This window comes from Phoca vitulina, unplaced genomic scaffold (genome assembly GCF_004348235.1).
Source record: "Phoca vitulina isolate PV1807 unplaced genomic scaffold, GSC_HSeal_1.0 scaffold22, whole genome shotgun sequence".
NCBI lineage: Eukaryota > Metazoa > Chordata > Mammalia > Carnivora > Phocidae > Phoca > Phoca vitulina.
The window spans coordinates 33,841,310-33,863,341 of record NW_022589725.1 but is presented as its reverse complement, the minus strand read 5'-3'; positions in this window follow the sequence as shown (position 1 = coordinate 33,863,341).

Below are 22,032 nucleotides of genomic sequence, written 5' to 3'. Positions count from 1 at the left end.
TATTTTTATAATCACTTATAATGTGTTTAAGTGTATTACAATTTATTTTTACCAATATTGAGAATTAGTTTTCCCTGCCAACTTTACTTGGGATTTAAGTCTTATTCAGACTTTATTTTCTACCCGCTCCTTCTCCTGTCTCCTAGCATGGCGAGATCATCTAGGACTGCTAATCAGTACAGTAGCCACCGGCTACATGTGGCTACTGAGCCCCGGAAATATGCCTGCTTAGAATGAAGAAGTGCTAAAATCCATGCTATATTTGAAGACTTAAAAAAAAGAATGTAAAATATCTCATTAACATCTTTGAACATCAATTCCGTGCTGAAATGGTAATATTTTCAATATATTGGTTTAAATAAAATATATTGTGAAATTACACTTCATCTTTTCTTTTTACTCTTTTTGACATGTGGCTTTACTAGAAAATTTGGAATTCCAGATGTGGCCCACAGTATATTGCCCTTATATTTTTATTGGGCAGTGCTGTTATAGGATTTTAGTTCTGGATTGTTATTTTTAAACAGTAAAGAGATTTTTCTCCTTATTTTTCTCTTTATTTCCTCCCTTCACCCCCTCTTTCTCTCTTATTCCTTGTTTCACTGTCCAGCCCTTAGATTACAGTAGATAGAATTCTACGCAGGTCTGGAATTCTGGAACTCAGGTGCAGCTGCTGCATTGTCTTCAGTTTCTTGCTCTCTCTGTAGGCCCTTCATTTTTCTTTAAAAAGAAAAGATCTTAGGAATTACTCTTCCCTCTCGGTGTTCTCCAATTTCGCTCAAAGTGTAGGTGTTTCTTCTTGTCCATCCTTATGTCTCATGCTCATGAAAGTCTTGAAGCGTTATGTCTTTTTTTTTTTTTTTTTGTCTTCTTAAGCTCTGGAGAAACTTCTTCCACTATTTCTTTGCCTGTCTTATGCCTTCCACAATGTCTATTTTTTGTTTGCATCTCCCCCTTAAAGGAATTGCATCTTTTGGATCCATTAACCACATTTAAACTTTATTTTATGCCTTCCATTTGTGCATCTTTTCCCCCCTTCTAACTCATTAATTTGTGGGGTTTCTTGCATCCTTCTATTCAGCCCATTCTCTTTGGGGAAGAACTGGATTCTTATTTCAAATATCTCTATTTAGTTTCTTCCCCATAATAGCTCACTCTTGTGTTGCAGGAGTGATTTCCTCACTAGTCCTGAGAGGATTTTAAATTTCCTTTTTGTAAACAAGCCAGCTTTTACTTACAGATTCACTCTGCTAAATTTTGTGTCTCTCTTGTGAGAAATGAGACCAAAACCACATGACTCTCAAAATGATAAACTGTGCCATGTCATATTCCACAACACAGATTCTCAAATTGTTTGACCCCAGGTTGTGAGACGCATATGCTCATAGGACCACAGACCAATTATTTTTACTCATAGCACAACTGGGATTTGTGTGCTCCAGAGACAAAACCACTTATTCTTTGCAAATCACTTATTCCACATATTCTGATTAGTCTCTGCCTAGACCACACAGGGACTCATGTTAATCCTTAAATTCTCATACCTTTCTTTCCTTAACTCCACTCTTTTAGACAATACTGAGTTCTTTTTTTTTTTTTTTTTTTTTGTAAGTTTCTGGAGCAGAGTTTAGTGATTCATTAGTTGCATATAACAGCCGGTGCTCATTACATCATGTGCCTTCCTTAATGCTCATCACCCAGTTACCCCATCCCCCCAACCCACCTCCCCCTCCAGAAATCCTCAGTTTGTTCCCTAGAGTTAAGAGTCTCTTATGGTTTGCCTCCCTCTCTGTTTTCGTCTTATTTTATTTTTCCTTCCCTTCCCCTATGTTCATCCGCTTTGTTTCTTAAATTCCACATAGGAGTGAAATCATATGGTATTTATCTTTCTCTGACTGACTTATTTCACTTAGCATGATACCCTCCAGTTCCATCCATGTCATTGCAAATGGCAAGATTTCATTCTTTTTGATGGCTGAGTAATATTCTATTGTGTATATATACCACATCTTCTTTATCCACTCATCCATCAATGGACATCTGGACTCTTTTCATATTTTGGCTATTGTAGACATGGCTGCTATAAATATTGGGGTGTGTGTGGCCCTTTGAATCACTATGCTTGTATCCTTAAGATAAACACCTAGTAGTGCAACTGCTGAGTCATAGGGTAGCTCTTTTTTTAACTTTTTGAGGAACCTCCACACTGTTTTCCAGACTGACTGCACCAGTTTGCATTCCCACCAATAGTGTAAGAGGGTCCCCTTTCTCTGCATCCTCACCAACATCTGTCATTATCTGAGTTGTTAATTTTAGCCATTCTGACTGGTGTGAGGTGATATCTCATTGAGGTTTTGGTTTGGATTTCCCTGGGATGCTGAGCGATGTTGAGCATTTTCTCATGTGTCTGTGGACCATGACAGTGCTGAGTTCTTTAGGCAGTGTGCAAGTGTTGCAGAGTCAACACATTTCCAAGCAAGTTTTTTTTTTTTTTTTAATAAGGGCTTCATATTTACTCTATTATATACCCTTACATGTTGGATAATTCCTGGTTGCACATTTTTCTCATACTTGATATTCCCTATTAACCCATGTTTAAGGAGTCATCTGCCCCATCCTTTTTTAGTACTGGAGTGGGGGGAACACCCTACTGGCCAGACTGTGGGATGGAGCTATCCTCAGGCTGGGGGACTTGGTCTCCCCCGTGTATCAGCACCTCCCCACTCCTTGCCCATACTTTGAACCAGGGCTCTGTCCTCACTGCTCCCACCTCTGAGTGGCCATTTTACTGCCTGTTGTGCAAACAACTAGACCATGAGTTGTGGGGCCACTGTTACTCCGTTTTCTAAACTACCCCCATCCTTGGGTGGACTTGGGACTATTTCAATCTCCTCTGTCAGCAGCCTCAGAGCTAGGAATCCTAAAAAGAGCGTGGTCTCTGTTTTATAGCACAGCCTTTCTGCCCTCACTTGGGGTAGGGTTATCCCCCTTTCATCCAATTTTATTTGTCATCTATCTTACTAAGTTTCCTCAAAGTTTCAGGTCACTGAGAGTTACCTCTTGTTTCCTAGCACTGTTATGGATTTTCCAAAACACTGTGTATCCTGTCATTTTTAGGTTTGGGGGCAGAACTTGACTGCTGGAACATGTTCTCTGTCAGCCATCCTAATGTAGTTCCTACATTGCACTGCTCTTTTGCACACACCGTTCCTCAGCCTGAAATGCCCTTCCCCACTTTCTTCACTCTTATCATCCTCCAAAACCCATCTCAGGAGAGGCTGTCTAGAAAACCTTCCCTAGGGGCACCTGGGTGGCTCAGTTGGTTAAGCGACTGCCTTTGGCTCAGGTCATGATCCTGGAGTCCCGGGATCGAGTCCCACATCGGGCTCCCTGCTCAGCAGGGAGTCTGCTTCTCCCTCTGACCCTCCTCCCTCTCATGCTCTCTGTCTCTCATTCTCTCTCTCGCAAATAAATAAAATCTTAAAAAAAAAAAAAATTAAAAAAAAAAAAGAAAACCTTCCCTAATTTCCTAATTTCTCCAGGCTGATTCAACCTCTTGACTCTGCTACCTTGATATATAACATACATATTTCTTTATGTTTATGTACGTATGCATGTATGTATGTATGTATGTTCACTCCATCCTGTTCTAACACATTTATTTGCACATGTTTGATTTTTTTTGGGGTGGGTATTAGATCATGTGTTTCTCGAGTAAGAATATAATGTCCTAATCATCTTTGTTTTCTTTATGCTAGCACAGAGGGGATATTCAATATGTATTTATTAAATCTAAATCTGGGGGTTTTGACACTTTCTGTTCCTATGCCCCAGGCTAGGGGCAAGCAGGCATTTGCTTGGTGGCATGAATGGCCACATCTAGAGACTGCTTAGCAGTCTGACTTCATGGGAATTTGTCAGTTTATTTTAAGTGTACAATTCAGCCCTATATCTTCTCCCTCCTATTCCATGCAATTCTCATTATCTAAAATAAAGGGCAAGGATGCTTTACTGTCTTTTAAGAAAAGAAACCAAATTGTTTTTCTTATATAATATAACAGCTTCCTTTTAAAGGTAAAAATATCTGCTGAAAATTTAAATAACATATTCCTCCTGCCTTTGTCTCTCTGCTCTGCTTCCCTCCCAGCCATGGAAATATTAAGAACAAGAAACCATCTAAAGAGAAAGCATTCTGAGTAGTATCCTGATTTGTCCTTATCTGCAATATATATGCAAGCCAGACCAAGTTGATAAACACAGACAGCCCACCTGACTTCAAAAAACAAACAAATAAATATACAGACAGACGTTGATTTCCCTGTGGAAATTTTACAGGGGAGTTAAGTTATGGAGTGTACACAGACCTGAAATTGTCATGCAAACTGGGCTGTCAGGGATTTCTGTGTCTATACGTGGGTTGAGTACACCAGTTCACATAAGGAGACCCTGAGACTTTGGTTAGGTATTTGAATGAAAGCAGCTGGAAAGTCACAGGTGAGCTGTTCCCCCTTCACTTTCTATGCAGCCATAGTGTTTGGTTGCTTTTGCTTTAAACGAGATAAATTTACAAGCCACTATGAAAGTGATCACTAAGGGTGTCTGGGTCTGACTGAGGAGAAAATATCCTGAGATGAGGATTCCAGGCAAGTAGTTCATTCGGGAGGTGGCTCCAGGCAGCACTCAGAGTTGAGTGGGGAAAGAAAAGCAGCCAATTCAGGGAGCGTTAGGATGCAAATTACCACAGTGACCCACCTGACCTCATTCCATGGGGGACCTCTGGGGACAACATGGAACACACACTTCTGAGCTATTCCAAGTGAGGAGTGAGGGAGTCGGGGTATTTATTCACCAAACCCTGTCAGTCATTGGCTGGGGACTGCTCCAAGTTGGTGTCAAATTCCAGGAATTTGGTCTGCTGCGCCATGGCCATGCTGGAGGCAGGCTCCAGGGCCCAGGGACAGACCTCATGCAAAGCGACCTGGGGGCTGTCCCTGAAGTCAGGCCGGTAAAAAAACTCATGGGAATGGCTCTAACAACATATGGCTTTTTCTTTTTCTCCATTCAGACTAATTTTTACCATTTGGAGAATGGTAGGAAAAACAAAACCGAATAATCATCCATCGCTTATGGATTTGTCCTCCGGAAATGTTAATGCCCAACCGATGAGAGGCAGAGTCACATGTTTCAACTATTAAATTTAAATCATCCATCCACTGATTCCATAAACTCTATAACTATTTAAAAATTCTCTTTTAAAAATAAACTTTAGGAGCAGAGAAAGATGAGGATGTTTGATCTGTGGAGAGGTGTGAGAAAGTAGCAGAAAGGACGGGGAGTGAGGTGCCGGGTGCGGTGCTCCCTGGGTTACTGTGGGGATGGCCCGGCCCAGCCTCTGCCTTCTCATAGGCACTGCATGGCTTCCACATTCTCTCAGCTGTCTTTCAGCTCTGACCTGCTATACGGTGCCCACTAAAGATGGTGGCCCAGGGGAAGAGAGTCATGTAGGCTGGAGCAGAGTGGAAAAGGGCTTATTTATTGGTATCCAAGAATGGGCTTTGAGTAGCCCTTTTTATTCCAAAACTCTCCCCTGATGCGGTTATTGGAATGGTTATCACTGTTCTTCCATGCTTATTGTTCCATTCACATTTATGTTTTGCCCACCCGATGGTAGTCTTATCCTCTGGGTTCAGCATATAGTGGTACTTAGTAAATGCTTGGTTTTTTGTTGGTGTTGGTTTTCTTTTTCTTTTCTTTTTTTTTTTTTTTACCTTTTGGAAAAAGGTCAGTATGAAAATACATGAAAGTATTTTTATTTCTCTTTAACTCCTGCTTCCAACTGTGCTCTGCCTTATGAGCCTTCCCATTTTCTTAATAACAACTTGGGCGTATTCCATAACTTTCTGTCATTTAGAAAAAATTTAATTGTGGGTCTATTACAAATAACAACATAAAATTTACCATCTTAATCATTTTTAAGTGCACAATTCAGTAGTGTTAAGTACATTCACCTTATTGTGCACCAACTTCCAGAACATCTTCATCTTGCAAAACTGAAACGATACCCATTAGACACTAACTCCTTTTCCACCCCGCCCCCAGCTCCTGGCAGGTATGACTCCACTTTCTGTCCCTGTGAGTTTGACTACACTAAGTACCTCATGTAAGTAGAATCATGTAGTAGTTTTTTCTTTTGTGTCTGGCTTCTTTCACTCAGCATAATAATGTCCTCTGGTTTCATTCACATTACAACATGTGTCAGAATTTCCTTCTTTTTTAAGGCTGAATGATATTCCATTGTGTGTATGTTTTGCATTTTGTTTATCAATTCATCCATTGATGGATATGTGGGTTGCAAATGCGAATGTTTTTATTTTTATCTTTTTATTTTTTTGAATATCTTATTTATTTATTTGAGAGAAAGAGAGAGACAGAGAACACAAGCAGCGGTAGCGGCAGGCAGAGGGAGAAACAGACTGTCCACTGAGCAGGGACACTGACCTGGGGCTCAATCCCAGAACCCTGGGATCATGACCTGAGCTGAAGGCAGAGGCTTAACTGACTGAGCCACCCAGGCGCCCTGCAAGTGTTTTTAAATGAATGAAAAGATGAATGAAAATCAGATCTTGCCCATTAATGGCTGGCTTTAAACCTACGTATTAGGATATGTCAAACAAGTACTGTTCCATATATAAGACCCTCTTTTTTTAAACTTTTGCTATTTTGCAACTTTAGAAAGGGGTTTTCCACTCTCAAATGAAAAGTCAAAAAAAGAGACTAACCATTATTGAGTGTAGTCTTGCAAATGCTGCCACATTTTACAAGCAAGAAAAAAGCACTGTCTTAATCTGATCAGGGCCATTGTCAGTGCTATCAAGGGCTGCCACTGCCAGGCATCATGTGAAACTTGGGCCCAAACAAAACATCCCACCCGTGGGACACCACTTTACATCACTGACATCTTTTCATTTTGATTTTATTCCTATTTTTATCATACCATTGTTAAACTCCCCAGACAGGTGAATGATATATTTGTTATGAGAATTTTCCAGCAGATGGCAATAAGATGTCATGATCTAATGAAGTTTGAATATCACAACACTTGGACAATGGAAGTAAAGTAACTCTTCTTTTTCACTTAAGGAATCAGGATAATAACCAAATGATTGTGTTACTCTAATACCTGAAATAATTAATGTTTCTAAATAAAGATTCTGTGAGTAATGAACTCATTAGTGAGGATCTTTAAATGTAAAATTTTTTTAAAAACCTTATCATTAGTGGCTTCATGCCAACATTTATTATTCTTATAATGTCCAGAGCATCTGTTGTTTTTGAAGGTACCAAGACAAGATTGCTGAGTCTCCAGTTTAAATCGACAATTACCCTCATTACAACATGAATTATTGTGTGATCACTAATATCTGCTTATCATTAACAATCCATAACGTAATTAAGACATGAATGTCTGATCAAAATTTCATATGCTCTTATGGAAAATTCACCCAGTAGAAAAATAATTGATATTTAAATTTAGTGAAATGTAAATTTAGAAATTATTTTAAAATGTTAAAAATTCCATGGTAAAATGTTACACTATTACAAAATGTATCCCAAGAGATGAAAAAAATCATTTAGAAAGTATTGGAGTCAGAAAAATAAATCTACTAGACATTAGAAGGAAAAGTGAAAGAAAAGTATTCAATTATTGAATCAAGTTTTGAAGAAAAAATGGCAGGCAAGAAAGAAAGACATCAGAACTACTGTTTTGGGCCAATTCTAGCCCAGGTTCTTCACCTGCAGAGCAGGGTGTGCATTTCTTTTCAATTTCTATGCCAGCCAGGCCGATGAATTTCCAGAAAACTTAGAAGAGAAAAGACCCAAGGAATGCATTAAGTCAAATTTGTATTTTGCCAAATCAGGTGGTGGCCGTGTGATGTAAACATCCAACAGAGGGACAGACGTGCCACTCTTGTTGGAAATATCCTACCTCTGAAGGACTTAGCTGCTTCCCCGAAGACAGTACAGGGAGGAGGACGCCATCAGAAATTCATTGCATATGACCTGTTCCAAGAGGCAGGAAAAAATCACTACAACTTGGGTTCTTCATCATGCACAAATGATTTAAATATTTGTCTTTTTTGTAAATAACGGGAAAAAGAAGAAATAACCAAAGAATATGAACATGGACAAAGTCTGACAAAAGCCAGGTGTCGCTCTGAAGCTGGGTCATCCTGAGTCTCAGAGACGGTTAGGCTTTTATCTACACACAACCACCAGTTCTGGGATGTGGGCAGGGCATGGCCCATGGCCAGGGGCTCTGGGCAGCTGTGGCATCCCTGGAGGGCCCTCCCAGCAGCCAGATCCATAGTCCTCCTTTGAAGGGGGATGAAGACAGAGCATCATAGCATCCCCCATAGACTGTCTCTACATTACAACCTGATCTGATGGACCCTAAAATGGAGCCAGAACGGGAGCTAAGAGATGACGTTTTATGAAAAAGAGGCTGGATTTTCCTTAGAGGTAACAGAGACGAGAGATGAAAGAAAAATGAAGCCAGTGAAGATAGTTGATAATCCATGCAAGTCTCTGATTCAGGCTACTTCAGTTTGTAATCAGAAATGCGGATTATAATTTGTATTTTCACTTAGTAATAATTATTTTATTTTTTTAAAGATTTATTTATTTATTTTAGAAAGAGACAGCGTGGGGGTGGGAGGGGCAGAAGGAGAGGTAATCTCAAGCAGACTCCCTACTGAGTGTGGAGCTGGACTCTGGGCCACTTGATCTTATGCCCTGAGCTCATGACCTGAGCTGAAATCAAGAGTCGGACGCTTAATCGACTGAGCCACCCAGGTGCCCCAGGAGCAATATTTTTAAAGAAAAAAGGCAATTAGTTAAGATTGGTCTATTTGATTTTAAATATAAGAATGATAGCAATCCTGTGTAGATTCACCTAAGTTGCCTCTAAATTAATATATATGCTTCTATTGTGGCAGATGAAAGCAAGTGTTGTCACGTTAGGGTGTGGGCTGGAGAAATGTGCTCTATAATCCAGCAAACTCATCCCTACCCCTTCACCGGAATTCCAGGCTTTCTCTCGTGAAGCAGTTACACAGCTCTTGGTACTTTTGGGAAACAACTTCGGGCCATTTTAATTTTTTTCCCCACTAACTTTATTGCCCTGGGGATGAGAAGACAATTGCCAAGACCACAATGACTATGGTTTAGCCAGGGAGGTGACCCAATTCCCCCAGTGGAGGTTGCCAAATGACTAAAACCAATTTGTTTTCCCTGAGCTCTCATGGGTCTCCTGAGAAGTTAGATGTGGCGAAGGTTAGCTGCAAGTTATCCTGAAAACGAGTCTCAGAGCAAATTCTCTGGTGCAGGCATTTGCTACCATTTGTTTTTTCTGATTAGTGAGCAGCCACAAGACAATTCCCGCTGCGTCCCCTGCAGGTGCTCCGTGACATCACAGCTCACAGCCCTCATGGGCGCTTCCACTTCCATGCTTCACAGGAGGGGACTCGAGGCAGACATCACAGTGCTCTCAGAGGCTTCCTAGAGTCAGCCCAGCTCCCTGGAAATCCTCCCCTCAATGCCTGGACACCAACCCAGCTAGAGGGCGCCCCTCACAGCATGGGGATGAGTTCGGCTGGACTTGGGTCCTGCCCTTGATGGGAGGGTGGGAGGCAACTCCAAATTCATTTTACCCACCCCACATATCTTAAGTACCACTGATGTTACCAACAGTAGGTGCTGAAGCTCCAGAGCCCCGTGTATGACTACACTGCCCAAACTGAAGTAGAGTCAATTCCCGTCATTTGTAGGTATGTTCTATAAAGTTGTGGCAAATACTGAATGAGAGAAAACTGAGCCCTTGCTCCTGGAGAAACACAGAGCTAGGTTCCTGCCAGGATCTAGTCATAATTCCAACAACTGATCAACACATAGCTTCACTTTATGAGCATTTCTATTTAATTAAATAAGAAGACACCTTCTTTTATATGTATTGTTGACTCATTAACATTGAGTTCATATATAACTCATGCCTGAACAAAGCTTAGCTGACCTACATAGTTTCTCCACGAGGCATATCACAGCTTTTGTGTGGAGGGGCAGTAAGGCATCACTCTGGCATTATGCGTGGGGGTCATTTAAAAAGGGAAATCACCAACAAAAGCACAAAATGCCAACAAGAGAACACACTAAACAGACTCTGAAAAAGACACTTGTTTATAGCTAGGAGCTGAGACAAGAAAGCAAAGCATTGCCTCATTTGATGTTAGCTGGGGATGTGCACATGGGGCAACTTAAAAATGTTGCCCACTATGCATGTCTGCAAATGGCCCCAAGGCTCTGGGAGTACTGATCCGGGGATGACAAATAAATTTAGCTTGTAGGTCAATTCACAAATATGAAATCTGCGAATCATGAGAATTGATTTCATTAATGTAATTGCAGACCTCAAAGCAGTAGGGAAAGGGGGTGTAGAAACCACATGAGAACACATAGTAACAGATATAATTACCTCTGGAGTAATGAAATATTCTATTTCTTTTGTAAGAGAGAAAAAGGGTGTGTGAGTGCAGGTGGGGGAGGGGAAGAGAGAGAGAGAGAATCCCAAGCAGGCTCCGTGGCCAATGCGGAGCCAATGCAGGGCTCCATCTCATGACCCTGAGATCATGACCTGAGCCGAAACCAAGAGTCAGACACTTAACCAACTGAGCCACCCAGGTGCCCCTGAAATATTCTAATTTTTAAGAGGAACTAGCTTAGATGACTTCACAGTGCAGATGTTTTAAAATAGAATTGCTGGATGACGGTGGTAATCACTGAGTATTTTCTGAAAAACACAGTAACTTTCGGAATCTCTTCTTTTCCGGTTAAAATATGCATTAAAAATATACATTAAAAAATAGAGATTCAAAGAATCCATGTCACCACAGCGTAGACAGTGGGCATCCTTTCTGATCTCAACCTCAGAGGTAACTAATTCCTAACTGATTGGAGAATTTGATTCCAGAACATTTTCCACAGATATCTCTGTGTGGTTATATTTTCATGAACAATTATTTAATAAAAGGGGGATGTTTCTGTTTATGTACTTCTTTATTCACTTAATAAAATGTCTAGGATAACTTTCCATTGTAGGTTATACAGCTCCAACTTACTGCTTTAGCAGAGGTGTACTATATAAAATGTAGTTTATTTCAATAGTTTTCACTGGAAGGACATTTCTAGTGTCTGGAACTCAGTTATTTCAGAAAAAGCCACAGTGACCATTCTTGGATGGATCTTTGCAAAACTCTGTTCTTCTATTGAACAAACATACAGAAGCAGAATTACTAAGTAAAAAGGATATGTCCATTTACATTTTAATAAAGTCTGAAAAAGGTTTTACCAATTTGTATCATGATAGCTAACTGTTTGAGGCTGCTTGAAAAGCAGTCATGTCAGCAGCCAGAAATGCCCCCACTCTCATGGAATATAGAAAAGTGACTTGTCACTTGCAGGCCTGAATCTTGTCTTTGTTACACATTGCCTCATACCCCAAGAAAGCAAGGGGCCTTCTGGACAATCCCAGCATGGCTTGTAATCTGCCATATTATAGTTCTGCTAGTCATTAAATGCTCCCTATCTTGCATGTTGTTCAAGTCTGAGAGATAAATGTTGCTCAGAAACTCCAAACATGTATCCCTGGGGTCGGGGTGCAGAATGCTCCTGTTAGGGCTGAGTCCAGGGGCTGCTGTGGGTGGACGGTTAGAAGGCAGATCTGGGTCAGACTACCCACGTTGACCTGGCCTGTGCAAAGTGGGAAGAATAACATCTACTTCCTAGATTAGCAGGAGGATTCGAATGGACTTGGAATATAGGAAGTACTCAGTACACAGCACACTGGAAGCATAATAGATTAAAGTGCCATTCCTTCTCTATAGTTTCAAGTAATTAATGCGATTGTCTTTCACAGACAATACATCTTCCTATTTCTAACTGGGTTTCACCTGCCAGACCATTAAGAGTTGCAAGAGAAACCCTGCCTTTGCTGACAGCCTAACAGGTGTAGCAAAGCCAGGTTGTCCCAGCCACAGTGCCCCCTAATTTCCATTCTGCCTTCTCTTTCAGTCATTCTCTTCTCTCCTTTTGGAAACCTTTGCTGTCCTCCCTATAGCTCTCCCCTATACCCTGACCACCTTCTCCTTAAATAACCCTTCGAACCATATTTTATCAGGGTGGAGGAAAAGTGGTGCATGGCTGATATCTAGATCTGAAGTGTGAAGTGTTAATAGGGCAGTGTCGGGGTGATGAAGGAACTGCCAGGTGGTCCCACTCAAAGCCCCTCGAGCATCAGGAACCACTTGCCTACGAGCATTTGAGCCAAAGGGAGTGCGGTTACCAGGGTTTGGACAGGGTCTTGGGCCCAGGCAGGTTGTCTTTGGCAGTCTTTCTAGAAATTAGATCAGTTTCTGCTATCTTTCATAATAAATTCTGCTGCTTCATAACAAAAGGAAGAACCTGGCTTCCTGGCAAGGGTTTGGAATATTTATTTTCTAAATACGAATTGCAGGGGTAAATGCTCCGCCTTACCCATCCTTTCCCCTCACTTGTGGAGCTGCTAAGCCAGCTCTGTCTCTTTTGTTTGGTATTCAAAGCACAAGAACAGTGGCCATGAATATCAGCTAAGAAAGAGTGAAGGGATTCTAGGTGGAATATCTTAACCCCAGGAGTGTGGCCTACACCAGGGTGGTCATACTGTTTGTTTACTAGGTTGGGCTGGGGATTGGAAACCAGGGACTAAAATGGTCTGGATTTGAGGGATTGAAAATATTTCATGTTTGGCACAGCCCTGGGAAATTACCATTTTCCTCGACTGTCTTCTCGTCTGTTTGGTCAAGTGGGGTTAGGGAGCAGGATATACCGGAAAGATCATTTTTTTTTTTTCTGCATAGATTCACAATTACCTGAAGCAGACTGGCTGTGTGAAACAGTCTGCACCCTACTCTTGCCCGAGCTAGAAACTTCTCCCTGAGCACACCTGCCAGAAATTCCTCTCCTGGTTTTATTTTATTCACCAAGATAAATACAGATAGATAGATAGATAGATAGATAGATAGATAGATAGATAGATGATAGATAGATAGATAGATATAGATAGATAAATGAAATAAAATAGTTTAGAAGTTATTTCTATGAAGTCAGAGAGGGTTTCATTCTTAAATAGGAAAATACGGCTAGGAAGCTCATGTGCAATAAATAGACTATTGGTAGTGATTAGGTATGTCTATTTTTTTTTTTAATTTTTAATGAGCAACTTTATCCTTACCCAGACCATTTGGGCCCAGTTTTTTGGCTGCAGAGGTGCATGCACATAGAAATGAGTTTGGCTACATTAAAAAAATAAGTGATAATTCATCTCAAACCACCTAGATTTCTTTTGTTTCTATAATCCTATATCAGCCTAATATTCACAGCAATTTTAGAAAATCAACTGTTTTTAAAGCACAGTAAGCTGATGAAAAAACTAATAAGGAAGTGTTTTGGGGGGGGATTTAAGATGTTGAGATTTTGGATCTCAGACAAGCACTGATCCCTGGGCCTCCCCACCGGTGCGGGTCCAATGGGCCAGACGAGGGGAGCAGGTGAAGGCAAGCCCCCTGCCAGCCAGCCTCGTCACCGAGAACAGCCAGGGCAGCACACACAGCTCTCACGAAAAGGTGCCCATCTGGGGCTTGGCCCGGCTAAACCCAACAGACACGGAAACCGGTGACCCTGTAATTGGACGACTTCCACCGTGTCTAGACCACCAGAGAGACTGGTGGGCAGTGTAAGCTTCCCGATCGCAGTTCACCAGGGGTCAGCTTCTTGCTGTGAGAACAAAGTCCGACTGAGCCCAGGGTCCCAGCTGCACGGTTCTGCTGTGTAAACACAGCGCAGACAACCAGGACGGCCAAATGTTAGGGTCCCCGTGTGATCCATTGTTAGAATATAGACACGGCCATAGACTCTGTCTTCCACGGCTCCCTCTCTCTCTTGTCTTCTGCCTCCCCTCTATCTCATGTGTGAGCATCAAAACATCCTCTTAAGGAACAAATCACTGGTTGTTTTGTCCATTTTGTTTCCCGGTGGGGGCTGCCATTGCACCCTAACCCAGCCAAATACTTTCAATGGGCCTGGCTTCCACAGAGGCCGCCCCACCGTACCCTGCATGGTCACCAGGCTGGTACATCCTCATTCATCCCCACCACCACGACTCACTTAAAATCAGGTGAGAAACAGGAGATTGGGGACCGGTCTGTCCCCCTCTGCCTTGTAATTATCAAGCCGGTCTTTGACTCTTGACATTCACCTCCTCCCTGGGAGGCCCTGGTTAATAGAAACTCAGAATGCAGGTTCATACCCCTGCTCTTAGGTGTTCAAGGATGCTCATTGTGAAGCTCGAAGCTCAGCGGCATCAATCACTGTCCAGGGCTACTTGAGAAGCTGCGCTGATGGACTGGTGGGGGGGCGAGTAGCCCCCTCACCGCAGAGCATGCTGCAATTCAATTAGTCCTGGTCACAGGGAGGCATTATTATTCATACATCAGCGATTGTTCCCAAAGTAAACAGAGCTGGGATGAGGTCTCTGATCCTCCCAGTGCCTTTAGCTGGGACACAAAAGAAAAAAAACTCTGAGACACCAGCGTGGAACATTTGGTCTGAATTCTGATCCCCTTTGCAAGCTTCCCATCAGAGCTTGTTGATTTCTTTCTTTCTTTCCTTTTCTCTCTCTCATTCTCTCTCTCTCTTTCTCTCTCCCTCTCTCTTTTACTCCATGACCCTTACAGACAAGTGTGCTGTGTGTGCATATGCAAACCCAGCAGGGCTATTATATTCCTTTATTGCCAACAATGCCATAAAGCTCCTTTCTAATCTGGACACTTCCCCCCGCCCCCCACACACTTTATAATGGATGGTACCTCCCCCAAATTGGGAAGTAGATCCTTTAAATGGTGTGAATGATCCTGTTAGAATATAACAGACCAATAACTTCCCAGTTAGCCATAAATAATCCTAGCAGAAATAAAGGGTGACATTTGTATTTTGTAAAGTGCTAACCAAATTAACCATGGCCTGGCGAGCCCCCATCTGTTTATCAGTTTTGCCGGGTGCAAGTGAACCCAAGATAAATGCCAGTTTTCCTTGGATAAATTTTACAGCCACGCTGAAACTGCCAAAGCACACAGGAGAAGTAAAAGCAGAGCTGTGTTCTCACTGACAGAAAAGTCAATTTTGCAGGATGGATTTAGGCAAGAGGCTCTAACTGCTCCTCCCGCTCCAACTCAAGTTTTGTGTGTTTATAATAGGGCTGTTTTCTCCGGCTGGGGAATGAGCCAATTTGGGGAGCTGAAAGTTCAATTCAGTGGGCCCTCCTTGAGAGCTTGCTGTCGGGAATGATAAGGCGGGCGGGAACGTGCCAGCCGTAGGAGGCAAGAATCGGGATCCTCTGCCAATTCTCGGTTTTGTGGGAGTTGCATGCCTCCTGGCTCAGACAATTCACTGGAGGACATGGGGGCATCTGGATAATCCAAGTGCTGATTTTCACCTTTGCTGCATGTGACTTCCTGATGCCCACTGCATTCTGACACTCAAACCAGGGAACACCTTCGGACTCGGCATCCTGGTACCTCTGTCGGCCTCAGCACCATTGGGCCAGTGCACGGGGAAACCCGGCTGTGAGTAAGAAGTCTCAGGAAGCCTGTTCGAAATGAGGATTCCCAGGCCCCTCCCCAGACCTACTGAATCAGAATCTCCAAGGACAAGAGCCCCATCATTTGTGATTCACAATAAATCAGTATGATAAGCTGTCTGACACCCCTTTAAGGAAGGAATCCCAGCTGCTGGGAATGTCACCAACAGACTGTCCTTGCTGTGTGACCCATCGAGAGCCCAGCTCATGCCCCTTTCAGGCCAGCACATGCAAGTCTGCAAAAGCCTTTTCAGGACCACTCTGAAGAGGCACTCCATTTCAGAATACCCTGTGGACTCTATCACGGGTTCCTTCCACAGGTCCTGGTCCCAAAGCTTCTCCTTAGTAAACATCCTGTACATGGATCTCCATCGCAGAGGGAAAGCGCTACCTACAATAGCAGTTTGGGGAATGCGGGATGGTCTGGAAACCACCATTCTCCTCCAACACTCAACCCACCATCAACTCTCCATAATATCGCTAATGTCACAAACAAGTGGGCCTCAGCCTCAGCATGGCTGTGCCAGAGGCAGGAACCCCATCAGTGCCCGACCCAGTCCCTCTGAGCCACGACGGCAATAGTAGTGTGGGTCACTGAATTCTTTGGTTTTCCATAGGAAATCAAAGAATTCTGGGCTCCTACTGCTGGCTGTGTAAAGAAGGGTTGGATGATTTAGACTCCGCAGCCTCAGTGCTTCCTCTGTAAAAATGCAGCAGTGGTGGGAGGCATTTCCAAGACTGAATGGGACTATAATGATCTCCCAGCTTTTTTTCTGGTTCTACCTTCTGTGACCCATGGTAAGAAGCAGGAGGATGAAAAGGAAGGGATGTGTCAGAGGCGTGGTAAGAGGTCCAATTTTAACTTGTGTGATGGTTTACACATGTCCCCACATTCTTTGAAACCCTTATCAAGAAGTGGCATGGAAATTTCCTCCCCTGGAATAGGACTGACCTTAGTGACTCACTTCTAATGAATAGGATGGGGCAGAGTGATGTGTGTATCATCCAGGTCTAGTGGAAAAAGGTGGGACAGCTTCCACCTGGTGCTCTTTTTTTTTTTTTTTTAAAGATTTTATTTATTTTTGCAAGAGAGAGAGAAAGAGCATGGGGGTGGGGGTAGAGGGAGAAGCAGACTCCCCAAGAAGCAGGGAGCTAGATGTGAGACTCGATCCCAGAACTCTGGGATCATGACCTGAGCTGAAGGCAGACGCTTAAGTGACTGAGTCCCCGAGGTGTCCCGTACTTGGTGCTCTTTCTCAGGATACCCACCTCAGAAGTCCTGAGCCCCTAGGTAAAAACCACAAGGGGAGACCACCTAGGGACAGAGAGAGAGGCCTGAGGATCCCCGGCTGTTTGAGTCTGATTCCAGCCCCAGCTGCTGCCTGAATGCTACTACACGAGAGATCCCAAGCGGGACCTGCCAGGTAGTGCCTGGCCATGCTGCAGAACCATGCAAGATCACAACAAACAACTCCTGTGGCTTTATACTCACTTTGGGGTGTTTGTTACACAACAGTGGATAAATTTGAGTGGTTAAGAGATCTTAAATCAGAGACTCAACCTCATTCATGACACTGATTTTAACCTGATAAATAAAAATCATTTAGAAGAAGACAAAAGAATTCTAAAACCAGCCAGACAGAGCAAAGCCCAGTAGTATTCATGAGATTTCCCTCACAGTCCCCACTGAGGACAAGCAAACATCTAGGAAGCCAGGACCAGGCCTCTGTCCATGTACACCCCTGTTCCCTGAAGACCTGTCTTGTCTGCCAGAGAATATTCAAGAACTGCAACACCATGCAGAAAGTTCTCCAGTAGCTAAAATGATGGCCCATCCAGGGGCACCTGGATGGCACAGTCCATTAAGCGTCCGACTCTTGGTTTCACCTCAGTCCGTCATCTCAGAGTCCTGGGACCAAGCCACAGGTCAGCCTCTGCACTCAGGGCAGACTCAGCTTGAATTTCTCTCTCCCTCTCCCTCTGCCCCTCCCCAGCCTGCATGCTCACTCTCTGAAATAAATAAATCTTAAAAAAAAAAAAAAAAAGAAAGAAAGATGGCCCATCCACAGGCTCAGCACGTGTACTCAATTCATTGAGGATGCTGATGGGCACTGGCTAGAGCCTGCTTTTTCTATTTTACACATAGTTGTCCTAATTCAGGTTGCTGAGGTTTGGGACCTTGTTGGAAATAGCAAACTTCCAAATGTAGGCAGAGGCTGCTGCACATAAGCACCGGAAAATATTTACTAACACTCTTGGTCTGCTCGGGCTACTAGAGCAGAATGCCATAGATTGGCAGGCTTAGCCAACCGACCTCTATGGCTCATGGTTCTGGAGGCTGGAAGTCCAAGATCCGTGTACCAGCATGGTCGGGTTCTGAGGATGGCTTGCCTTCCCACCACATCTCTCACCTGGTGGAGGGAAGAAGCCCTGATGTCTCTTCTTCCTCTTACAAGGGCACTAATCCAGTCATGGGGGCCCCACCTTCATGACCCCATCTCAACCTAATCACCTCCCAAAGGTACTATCACGTTGTGGATTAGGGGTTTCAACATATGGATTTTAAGTGGACAGAAACATTCAGTCCATAACATGCCTGAGCATAATTACACATTTTTCATAGAAATGGTCCTGAGGTGCCATTAAAAATTAATCCAGGTGGGGCGCCTGGGTGGCTCAGTTGGTTAAGCGACTGCCTTCAGCTCAGGTCATGATCCTGGAGTCCCAGGATTGAGTCCCGCATTGGGCTCCCTGCTCAGCAGGGAGTCTGCTTTTCCCTCTGACCCTCTGCCCGCTCGTGTGCTCTCTCTCTCATTCTCTCTCTCAAATAAATAAATAAAATCTTTAAAAAAAAAAAAGGTGGCTAAATCAGGAATTAATTTAAAAAAAAAAAAATTAATCCAGGTGGCTCAGTCAGTTACTCATCTGGCTTCAGCTCAGGTCATGATCCCAGGTTCTGGGATCGAGTCCCACATCCAGCTCCTTGCTCAGCGGGGAGCCTGCTTCTCCCTCTGCCTGCCACTCCCCCCCTGCTTGTGCTCCCTCTGTTTCTCTCTCTCTCTCTCTGACAAATAAATAAATAAAATCTTTAAAAAAATTAATCCAGATTGATTCATATATACAATGGAATATTACTCAGCAATCAGAAAGGATGAATACCCACTATTTACATGGACACAGATGGAATTAGAGGAGATTATGCTAAGTGAAATAGTCAAGCAGAGAAAGACAATTATCATATGGTTTCACTCATATGTGGAACATAAGGAACAGTGCAGAAGACCATAGGGGAAGGGAGGGAAAACTGAATGAGAAGAAATCAGAGAGGGAGACAAACCATGAGAGACTCTTGACTCTGGGAAATAAACTGAGGTTGTGGAAAGGGAGATGGGTGGGGGGATAGGGGCTTCAACATATGGATTTTAAGTGGACAGAAACATTCAGTCCATAACATGCCTGAGCATAATTACACATTTTTCATGGAAATGGTTCTGAGGCGCCATTAAAAATCAATCCAGATTTGAGGTACTCTGTTTAAAAAGGCAGAGTAGAGATTAAGCCTTCAGAATGATTTCCACCCAAAATTGTTATAAGTTAACTTCCTACAGCCTAAAAGGGGAAACAGGCTGATACCTCCAGAGACTAGTAAGGAAGAGTCACCAGAGTTCTTGTTACCATGTGAATTGTTTCCCAACATCCGTCAGTACTTTCTGTTTGGTGATGCTTCTCTTGGGCTCAAAACGAGAAGACATCCAAACTCCGAGAGCCCAAGAAACATTAGGTTTCCTTCTTTCTGGATGGTACAACTGAGGGAAGAGGTTGGGGGAAGGCCATAGGGTAAAGCTTTTAAAGCAGACAGGGCTTAGGTATTCTTCAGCCATCTAGTCCATCCCATACCAGAAAGGAAAGCCAAGATACATAGAAATTCAGGGACTGGAGCAAGGTCACAGAGCTAGCTCCTCTCAGGGAAGAGCTAGAACTGTGGATGCAAGGCTCCCAGTCCAGTGCTCTTTCTCTTTTGTGAGTCTCAGGGCCAGTGAAAGAAATAAAATGTTTTCTCTGCATACTTATGGCAGATTGAGCTAAGAACAAAAGCTAGAAGTTATGGAGATAAAGGGAATGCATGAAATGGCTCTTCCTTTTTTGAAGAGTATTGTTTGTTATCTGCCTTGTGCTATCTACCCATTTTTCACCTGAGTGGGCTATGCGTCCTCAACCTGCTCTTTTATCACTAGTGGTAGACATTCAGAGCAGGCTGGAGGGGCTGTGCTCCCTGTCACTGAGGGAGGGATTTGAAGGCAATTCACAGAGGCTTTGTGAGTATCTCAAGCTCTGTCAGTGATTAACTTATGAATGCCCATTTTAGACCAACAGTCAACTTAAATACATTTCCTAAATTCTTCAAACAGCATGATGTTCCCAGATCTCAAAGTTGACTTGGATTTACCTCCAGGGCCCTAGTTTTGTTTTTGGTTTTGCTTTGCTTTGCATTATTTACTTATTTGAGAAAATGAAGAAATGCATTCTAGAATTTTGTTTTTTCCTCTCACTACTGCAGGAGGTCGTTGGGTCCCTCACTGGATGTATGGGCAGATTTGTAACCACAGCAAAATTTAGATGTCCTTTGGTATTATTAGAGTGAGTTAGTAGAACAGTCTAGTTGCTTTGTGCTTCTGATTTGCTTCAGTAGAAAACACGGTGTGATCTTCAGAGAAGCAACTAGTATTTGATCTATAAAAGGAGAAGAGTTCATTATTAGGTCTATTAGCAAATAGGCAGATTTAACTGGACTTATCATGGTGATCATTTTTCAATGTATAAAAATATTGACTCATTATGTTGTACACTTGAAAATGATATAATGTTATATGTGATTACACCTCAATAAAAAAAGTGATAATAAAGTAGGACTCTTTGCTATAAAATGTAATTTGGGGATGAACATGTGAATATTTATAAGGGGAAATGTGTGTGGGGGGTTGGGTGTGGGTGGGTGTGCTTGTACATCTATAGATTTAGGTGTTTTTACTTTTTGTACAAAATATATATTATATACATATATATGTATGAAATAGAAAAATATGAAATAAATGCACATTGATTTTTCAGCAAATTCTGGAGTTTATCTGCAAGTGAATTTCAGGTCTGTTAATTGTTAATGCTCACCTTCCCTGATGCTCAAGCATCAGCCTGGCATTTCATGTAGCAATAAACTGATGTCAGCTCCCGATAACCCCAATCATGGTGCACATTTACATTCTCCCGATAAGAGTGTCTTTAGCCTCTGCCCCGAAGACCACAATTCTAGTTGCCTGAATTGTCCTCATCTTCCCTAGCTACTTTTCACCAAGCAGTAAACCTGCTGTGGGATACACAAACCCACTCAGAAGCTAACTTGTATCAGTTGCCAGGAGAGCTGGAGAAAGATGCTGTGCAGGGGGTGGAATGCATTAGAGGGAAGCATCTAGGTGGAGAATGAATGGATTTCTACCTCACCTTCTCAGGAAACCCAGTGCTGCCCTGCAATGGCCGTTTGGCTGGGGGCAAGCTAGCCAACCATTTTAGACCTCACTCTATCTATAAAACACACCCATATTTTACACAATGTCTATCTCCAAGGTTGTGATGATATTAAATTTGAGGATATATGGGAAACAGCTTAGCATCTAGAGTAAACCAAGCACTCCATAAGTGTGTTTATTATGCAAAGGAACCTCTAGCTGCTTCCATGTGCAGACATATGTGTGCATGGATGCCCACCTGGCTGTAAGCATGCATGCATGCATATGTGCACACACATGCATACACAAGTGTGCTTGTATGCGCACACGTGTGTCCATATATGTGTGCAGGCATGTATGCCTGCCCAGATAATATGTGCATAAGATGTAGGCAACACTGAAGCTGTCAGCAATTTGAGTTTTAGGAAAGCCTTAGAGATAAAATAGAATAGAACTTCCATCACCTCTTAATTTGCTTCTGACCAGAACAGAAAATTCATAACTTAATTCATAGAGATATTAAAAATGTATAAAAGGTAATTCAATAGGAACACTTGGTCCATTGTCTCAATGTGAATATTAGAGTAATAAATGAGATAGTATTTCTCAAGAAGGGATGTAGAAATTCATTCCTTTATTCAATCAATCAATCAATAAATTTGGGGTGACTAACATATGCTGGGCATCAGGAAAACACAGCTCAATTAGTTGAAAATCTGGCTCCACCTCAGGGAGCAGACCTTATCTTGGGGACATAGAGAGGTGTAGACAAACACTACCCCACCTTTAACTGGTGATACCATAGAA